At 37.4% G+C, this 8,314-nt stretch overlaps 1 pseudogene; it reads right to left on the bottom strand.

Annotated features, from left to right (window-relative positions):
* Positions 1–6,254: 6,254 nt before the first annotated feature.
* Positions 6,255–6,900, bottom strand: LOC143410427 (ADP-ribosylation factor-like protein 6-interacting protein 1 pseudogene; annotated as a pseudogene).
* Between the last annotated feature and the right edge of the window lie 1,414 nt (positions 6,901–8,314).

Here is an 8,314-nt window from a genome sequence, read left to right as displayed (position 1 = left end):
CACAATAGAAGGTGGAGCACTTTGCCTGTGTCTGCACCGTACATTTGGGGCAGAATCAACATTTGTTCCTAATTCTGTTTTTCCTGTTGCATTTTTACTCTCCTTTTGATCTCAGACTACTCTCTGTCCTTGAACCTAGATATATGTGAAATTAACTACCATACAGACACCTTTGGAAAGATTCCATTTTATGATATGGTTAGAATCATATACTGTGGGGAACTCCTGAGAAAAACTGAACCAGAAAGTATATTTGTTGTCAACTGGGCTGGAAGGTAGAGAATATTTAGATATAGATGGATATTTCATATCATTGTTTTTTGCTTTTATTTTTAATAGATTAAGTCAGATGAAGCTCTTAGATTCTGAGAGATGAAAGCTCTTAACTTTTTTCCCTCCAGGAGTATGCATACTGGATGATGGTAACCTAACCTAACTAGGAAGAATAATAGGATAGGAGTCAGGAAACTTGGGGTTTATGAACTCAGCTACTTTTTTTAGTGTAAACTTACCATGGCGTGTAGCATCTCTGGGTCTCTCTCGCCTCATCTGTAAAATGTAGGACTTGCTCTACATGATAACTAAGATTCCTCTTAGGTCTGTTGGTGCTCATTTACTTACTGGTCACTTTCATGAAATAAAACAAAAGCTTGGTATTTTAAAAAATCCATGTTCTCAATGCAGAGTTTATACACACATCTGTGTAATTCAGATGACATTAAATCTGCGTTACCTTCTCCATAGTTTAGCCTCTTCATGAATACGTTTTGTGACTTAGTGACTTTCAGCAGCTCTTTTTACCATATACTAGGAGAATTTTTTTTAAAAAATTCAGAACTAGCTCACATGCAAAGCTTTCCTTGTGATCTCACTGTGGGCAGCCCCACTAGTTGAATATCCTCAACCAGTGCAGGGCCAGGTGGCCAGCCTAGGAGGGACAGCTGTGTCCTGCTGATTGTGAACATTTATCACAGCCCTATATTTTTTCACTTAGCCATATTCTCCTTGGATCACATGCCTGCTCACATGGATTAGTTTACTTAATTTGAGGTTGGTGTTTCTAGTCTCCAGTAATCCAATTTAGAGTAATTTGGTTTTTACCAGTAGGTGAATGGATTGCTCTTTGTGTGCCATTGCTTGCCATTTTGGAAGTTGCAATCAATTTTAGTTTGAAGGGAATATGAAATATCAGGATAAAAAATGAGTATGATAAGCAAGCCTCTTCTCAACCTTCAAAATGTTGTGATTTGTGAGGGAGGGAGAGTGCAAACCAGATTGCAGGCAGATTTGTGGGAGATGAGGCTGCTTAATGAACCCTACCCTGCCTACAAAATTTGAGTAATCTCATTTTTAAAAAGATGAAATACTGGTTTTTCTCCCTTCATTCCTAAGACAGGTACTTATTACATAAAACAAGCAGCTGTTACTTTAGAGTATACCAGTGTTAACTCCTTCAGGTAACCTAGTTGCCTTTAGCAATCCTGGTTCAGTTCACCAAGTCAAAAGTGCCTGCATTAAGACTGGAATGTTCAAACATCATTGTGTCACACTGATTCTGTGCTCAGGATCAAAGAGAAACAAGGAAATGGCAATTATTGATTGGTTTTATATAAAAACCTTGAGTGTCAATGACCTCTGGTATCCTCTGGTTTACTCTGGCCTTCTGGGAGCTGTTTCAAAAATAGACACGTACATGGCTATTCAATCTCCACTTAAAAATCTTACAGTGATAAGTAACTGACTTCCTACTGAAAGAGTTATTTCCTTGAGAAGCGCTGCTCTGTGCTTAGCTATAATTCACGTAGCTTAACCCAAAGTGGTTCATAAAAGAGCATTCAAAATAATAAAGTTTGATCATAAATTGTGCTAAGGCATTCAGAAAAATTTAAAACACTATTGAAATATGGCATCTGTTATTATTCTTACTATTAATAGGTACTCTGGTTTCTAAGTTATCCAGTCCAAATTTTTTTTTTTTTGATTATTCAGCCCTGTCTTTATTACTTAGTGGTCTCCCTGCAAACAAATTGCCATTTTTAGCCTAGCCATGTCAAGCCAGGTGAATATTACAAACAAGAAAATTTTAAACAAATATCTAATTAAGGCATAAATTAGTGTTTCTCAACTTCAGCACTATTGACATTTTTAAACAGGTGATTATTTAACATGTGAGGCTTGTCTTGTGCATTTTGGGTGGTTAGCAACACCCCTGACCTCTGTCCATTAGGTGCTCCAGTTTTGACAACCAAAAATATCTCCATTATTTACTAAATGTTACATAGAGGGCAAAATCACCCCTTGTTGAGAACCACTGCATTAAAAAACAAATAATTATTACCAATGTTTAACACCAAAAATGATAGATAGGATATCGTGGCAAAGTTAGGCTGACCTAATAAAAATGCATTATTAAAATTTTATGAGATTTATTGACTTGTTTTCTTGATACATGTTGGCAGATCTAGACCAGATAGTACAAGGTAAAGCAGAGTTCAGCTCCCTGCCTTGTTCTGTTAAAAAAGAAGAAGAAGAAGTAGTTGTAAAAATTCTAATTTATGTGGGATGTTTGTATAAATGGAGGTGATATTTATTATTTATTAATTATTATTATTCCTGACTCTGGAATATTCTGGGTGCATGTGAAAGCTGGTCTGTGATTAATTGGTTGTAGTGGTTCTGATGTGGTTCTCTTGAGGTCTGCAGACATCTCCTTGCTTATCCTCAGGATTGTGCAGCTGGGGACCCTCATATCAGGAATTTCTTTCAGAAAGATACCAGGAATCAGTGGGAACTTTGTCACCAGCCAGGAGACAACAGCTGCCCTGGCCTGTACTGAGCATCCCTTAAAAGGTGACTAGTTGGATTCTTCTTCCAAGTCACTGATGGGGCATTAAAACGGTCAGTCCAGAGGAGCATGGTGATTCATGCTGGGGACATTCCAGCATCTTCTTCCCGTTGAAGGGTCTGATGAACAAGGCAAAAATCAAAAAGATATGACTCATGGCCCCTTCCCACAGGCATTTCTCATGTAATAATTGCTGTGGCACTTTGTGGGTAGGGGGATCTTTGTCAGAAATGTCTCCCATAAAATCCTTCAGCCATAACTTCCTCCCGAGGAGCCAACATTGTGAGTGACTCTAGGTCTTTCCAGGGTATCACTTAGATTACTGAGGTACCGTTGAGCTGAATCCCCAGTCCTCCCCATGGTTCTTGACTCAGAGAATTTCAGTAGACCAGCTATGATCTTCTTCCCCTGGGAGGTCTCTGAAACCTCACTTATGAGTCCTTGTCACTCTTAGGTATTTGTCATATCCCATAGGTGGATTAGACAAGAAAATGGTTGAGAACCATTTGGTGTCTACAGAGCTAACCCTTGATACTATTCATCAGAAGCTATTTTTCTAAAATTTATTTTCCATTCTGAAACCAACCTACAATTCAGATCAAGTGTGGTACATTGTTTTTTTTAAGAAGATTAACAGGTCTAGCCAAGCATTACAATGTGCCTAAGATCATGACATATTAATAACAGACTCAGAATTTGTAGACTGGATACCTAAAATCTCTCATGGCATAATAACCTAAGTATTCTACCGACACCAAATCCAGATAATGTCGACTCAGAGGTGTAGCTTGATATGTGAGTCGTTATGAAAAACCATCTTTGACAGCTCTATGGCATAGAATTTAAAGAACAACATATTGTAAATCAATCTAAAGCCCATCTTATTGTTCTTCAGCCATTAAGTCATTTTGGGAATAATGTCAAATTAAAGTTTTAGTAACCCAGACATGAAATATCCAATTGAATATGTTCTTATTGAATATGTTTCTGTATCAATTATATGAGGACCAATGGAAAAATATTTGTCATATGTGCATACAGGCTTGGAACAAACTGAAAATGTTTAGGGACTCAGTGCTTTTGCCCACCTAACATCTCACATGTAGAGGGTGACATTACTTAACACTGTGACAAATAATTCCTTTACAAATGACTGCTCTTGTAGTTTTCTTACTTTCTCTTTTTCCAGATACTGTCATTATTCCTCATATTTTTAAAAATATTTTTTTAGTTGTTAATGGACTTTTATTTATTTATATGTGGTGCTGAGAATCAAACCCAGGGCCTCACATGTGCTAGACCACTGCTCTACCACTGAGCCACAACCCTTCCTCAGTGTTTTTAAAAGTTAAAATGTGTATCTTCACTCAGCTTTCTTGGAGTTTATATAAATTACTCATTCTTTTGTGGAGGAGTTGTCACTAACAGCTTAAAGGAATATATAGCAGAGATCTTATATTTTCCCTGTACTTTTTTCCAGAGATAATTTTATGTTATTTTTTTAAATTCATGCTTATTTTATACAGTTTTTCAAAGGGAAGGACTCTGTACAGATGCCTACAGTAGAACTGTGTTAGTCTCATCAGCTCTGAAGTTCTGATGTCTAAATCTAAATTATTTTTATTTCATTTATGTGTAATCCAACTTAACTTTCTCTTCTCAGGCCTTGGGGAATTTTTGATCACCTTTGATGAACATATTTTTTCTTTTCTCTTTTTTCTTTTTTCATCTTTTTTTTCCATTTCCTTGGCTAACCACAGTATTTTGATGCATCTGAATTCTGGATAATTAACTACGTAGATGTTTAAATGTTCTGTCCAAAAGGGTATCCAGCAGCTACTTGTAACTATGGATCATTTGCAATGTGCCTCATTCCAGATTTTTTTTTCAGCTTTTTAAAACTTTTATTCTTTACACAAAACAAAGTAGAAGAAATAATACAGGATTAAAACTGCTAAAGTAGTTAATTGGTAGAACATTTATTCACACAAAAAAAATCCAGATAAGAAAACAGGCTTATTTACAATGAGGAAACACATGTAAAATTAAGGTATTTGTCATATGAAACATTAAAAAAGAAAATCAAACATACACTTAAACGGGTGCCACTGTTTACAATGAGAAAAATGGGAGAGAACAACACTTACTCAGGAGCAGATGCACCAGAAGGTACAGGGTTACAGCATCAGCGCAATAAATTCACAAACTATCTTACAGCTAGTTCATCAGCTTAAGAATTGTTCCCAAATATGTCACATTTTTTGGCCCTCAAAGGTTTATTCCTACAGGTGTTAACTACTCTAAATTGCTAGCTACTGAGAAGGAAAGAATGATAAGCTTTCCAAAGAGTCACAAGGTCTACATAGACCAGAGACCAGCTATCACTACATGTCTGCTGTCACCAACAGCCCTTGAATTTTTCAAAGAAATATTGAGGGAAAAAAAGTCATCAGTGTAGAACTCTCTTCAATGCCAAACTGAGGGGGACCAAGTAATGGCCATTATTACCAAAGAAGGGAATTTTGAGGCTTACCCTTGAAGGCTTTCTCTGGTCTTAAGAATCAGATTATTTTTTTTCTCTACTGCAATGAATTTTCATTCAACACGGGCAGACTTGTCTTTGTTTAGCTGGTCATGAAGTAAATGTCACAGACACAGGTCTTGACCTACTGTGTACTTCAGGTCAGCTGAAAACCTGAAATGCTAAGTATGTGAAAATCCTAAATACAGTCTTTTAGAAGTCTGCTGTTAAAAAGGCTTAAGGGTTTACTAACTTGAAGTAGTGCAGAGAACAAGAGCTCTAAGCCTGTCAGATTCCCTGTGGAACAAAGAATCAATGTTTCCTAGAAATGACTAAGTTTTGCACAAGGGAGTTTGAAACCTATACAAACTAGGGCATGGAATTAATTTCATTTTATTCCATGGGGATTCTTCTCCCATGGTAAAAAACAAACAAACAAAAAACCAGCACAAGCAACGAATCTTAATTGGTCTCTTCATCAGAAGTAGTAAACTTGGTCTCTATATTCATGAAGCCAGACAGTTTTTTAAAGCAGACTGTGGAAGCAGACAGTAGATTCAGCTTATTATAGCCACAGACAACTACCTTGTAGTAGCTAGAACAAATGTCAACACTGTTAATCATACTAAAAAGTAAAAATCACCACTGTTATTTTAAAGGAAGTCGTCAAAAGTAAAAATTCAATTAACCCTGGGTGAGAAAAATCAAGACGAGTCATACTCACTAATGAGTTGTCCATTTAAGGTCAACTGATGAAAATGTGCCCAGCTATACCTGACTCAAAGACACTGTGTGCAAAGACTTACCTGGCAAGTGTGAATTTCTATCAACTAAGGGCAGAGTGAGGCGAGCTAGAGCTACTTCTGTAACATTTTAGTATCCAGACAGCATAGTAGCAACTGTTCCCAGGGGTGATGCAGACTCCATTAACACAGGAATAAAGCAGATAGATGCATTATTCATTTTTCTTTTCTTTTTGTTTGAAAAGCTTGTTTATCTCCCTTTTGGCCATTCCAATGTACTTCGAAATGATTCCGTGTTGGCTTAGTCCAGGAAGCAACAATAAGAAAGTCACTATCAGGTAGGTGAGAAATAGATTGTGGACTTGCTGTCCAATCCAAGCAACCACAGCAAGAGAAATGATCATGGTCATGAAGTACATTTTAGGCTTTTCTTCCTTTAATGTAAAGAGGTGCTTCCACCAGCCCACAGTTCTACGTCGGGTCTTCACTAGATTGCTGCAAATTTCATGGAATCTTTGTTGTTGTTCAGCGGTCCATTTATTGGAGCCAAAAATTCTAGGTGCTAGAATGGGAACAAGGTAGTCAGCCAAGCACAAATACATAACAAAACAGGAAACACCAGAGAGAACAGATGGATCTAGATAATAGATAATCAGGAACACCAAGGAAACCACACCCATGATGGCAGGTGGGAACCAGGCTCTCTCCCATCGGAGAATTTTATCGGCCATCAGCATCATTTCTCCCTATCCTTGCAGCTGCTCTTCCAGATTCGCAGTCTCTGCAGCCAGCAGGTTGGTGCTACGATTATCTCCCTCCGCCATAGTCCCTGAGGTGCAGTCTCAACGAGCGCAAGGCACCCTCCGGATACCTTCCCTGGATACCTTCCCCGGATACCCGCACCGCGACTGGAGCGCCTCATTCCAGATTTTGAATACCAAGTATCATGAAATAAATTGTTTCCTTTTAGATTTTGATTACCTTGAAATGATACTATTTTGGATATGTTGAGTTAAATAAAATATGCCATTAAAATCAGTTTCACATACATCTTTTACCTTTTTAGTCTGATTTCTTGAATATTTGAAATTACACATGCAGCTCACCTAATATTGCCACTGGGCAACTTTGCTCTGTTTCCCATAGTTTCTTTGCACCTTAGCACCCACATTCAGTATTGAAGACCTATTTCAGTTTGATTGAAAGAATATTTGCTATGATCATATTCTGTGTATGCTTCTCACTACTGTACCTTTCTTAAATTTTAGCAAAAAAAAAAAAACACAAAAAAAACCCTTTTTACATTTTTGTTCCACAAATTTCATCTCTTGTTGTGATTGCCTTTCTTCCTTGAGAGAATTAGTGTATGCTCTTTCACTGGCCCTGGGCCTTGTTTTCTTGGCAGCCTGTGCAGATAAGGGGGGGGTGCTTTGAGTATGGGCTTTGATCTGCATGTTTGAGTTTATAAATCATTTACTTTGTGGGCAGGGGTCCTCAGTAAATTTTTTTGCTTTTCCTTTTCTTTTAAAATAAAGCTTGAATTACCAATTGAAATGTATTTATAAGAGGCTACATATTTTTATTTCTTGGGAGTTAACAATTATTGGATTTTCATAGATGACCAGAAGAATGCTATAATGTGGTTTCTAGAAACCATTTTTTTAAATTAGCTTGTTAATTTTTTAAAACGTGATTAAAGTTTTAAGTGAAATTCACAGCCTTTTGTTGAATCCATCACCTTCATGCCTCCTTCAAAGGAATTTGGAATCCTGGCTAGCCATTTGGTACCATCTCAGCTGGAGCAGTCAGAATCCCTTTCTGCTTATTAAGATCACAATGTGGAATTCCACAGGCTGAGAGGCCACTCACCCATTTTGGGATGGTGAATGCAGAAATTCAGAGGTTTTATTTTGGCTCAGGGAATTTGTCTGTGACCGTGGAGCTGAAATATGAAACAAACCAGCTCTGGAGCCATAGAGTCTTGCATTTATAGTGGGAGTGATTAGATAAGTGGTCTGCTGGTGACATGGACATGATTCATGCTCTATCTACTGAGGACCGAACTTTCCAAATACTTTCAGTACACTGATAGTACATTTCTTAAATGCTAAATATATCTAACTGTTAACAGCTAATTGTCTGTCAGGCTCATTGTCTGTTACCCTTTAAGGCTAAGGTCAAACCGTCCTTCCAGTTTTGTATATA

Source organism: Callospermophilus lateralis, chromosome 11 (assembly GCF_048772815.1).
Source record: "Callospermophilus lateralis isolate mCalLat2 chromosome 11, mCalLat2.hap1, whole genome shotgun sequence".
NCBI classification, from domain to species: Eukaryota; Metazoa; Chordata; class Mammalia; order Rodentia; family Sciuridae; genus Callospermophilus; species Callospermophilus lateralis.
Note: the sequence above shows the minus strand (reverse complement) of the source record. Positions and strands in the feature narration are given on the sequence as shown.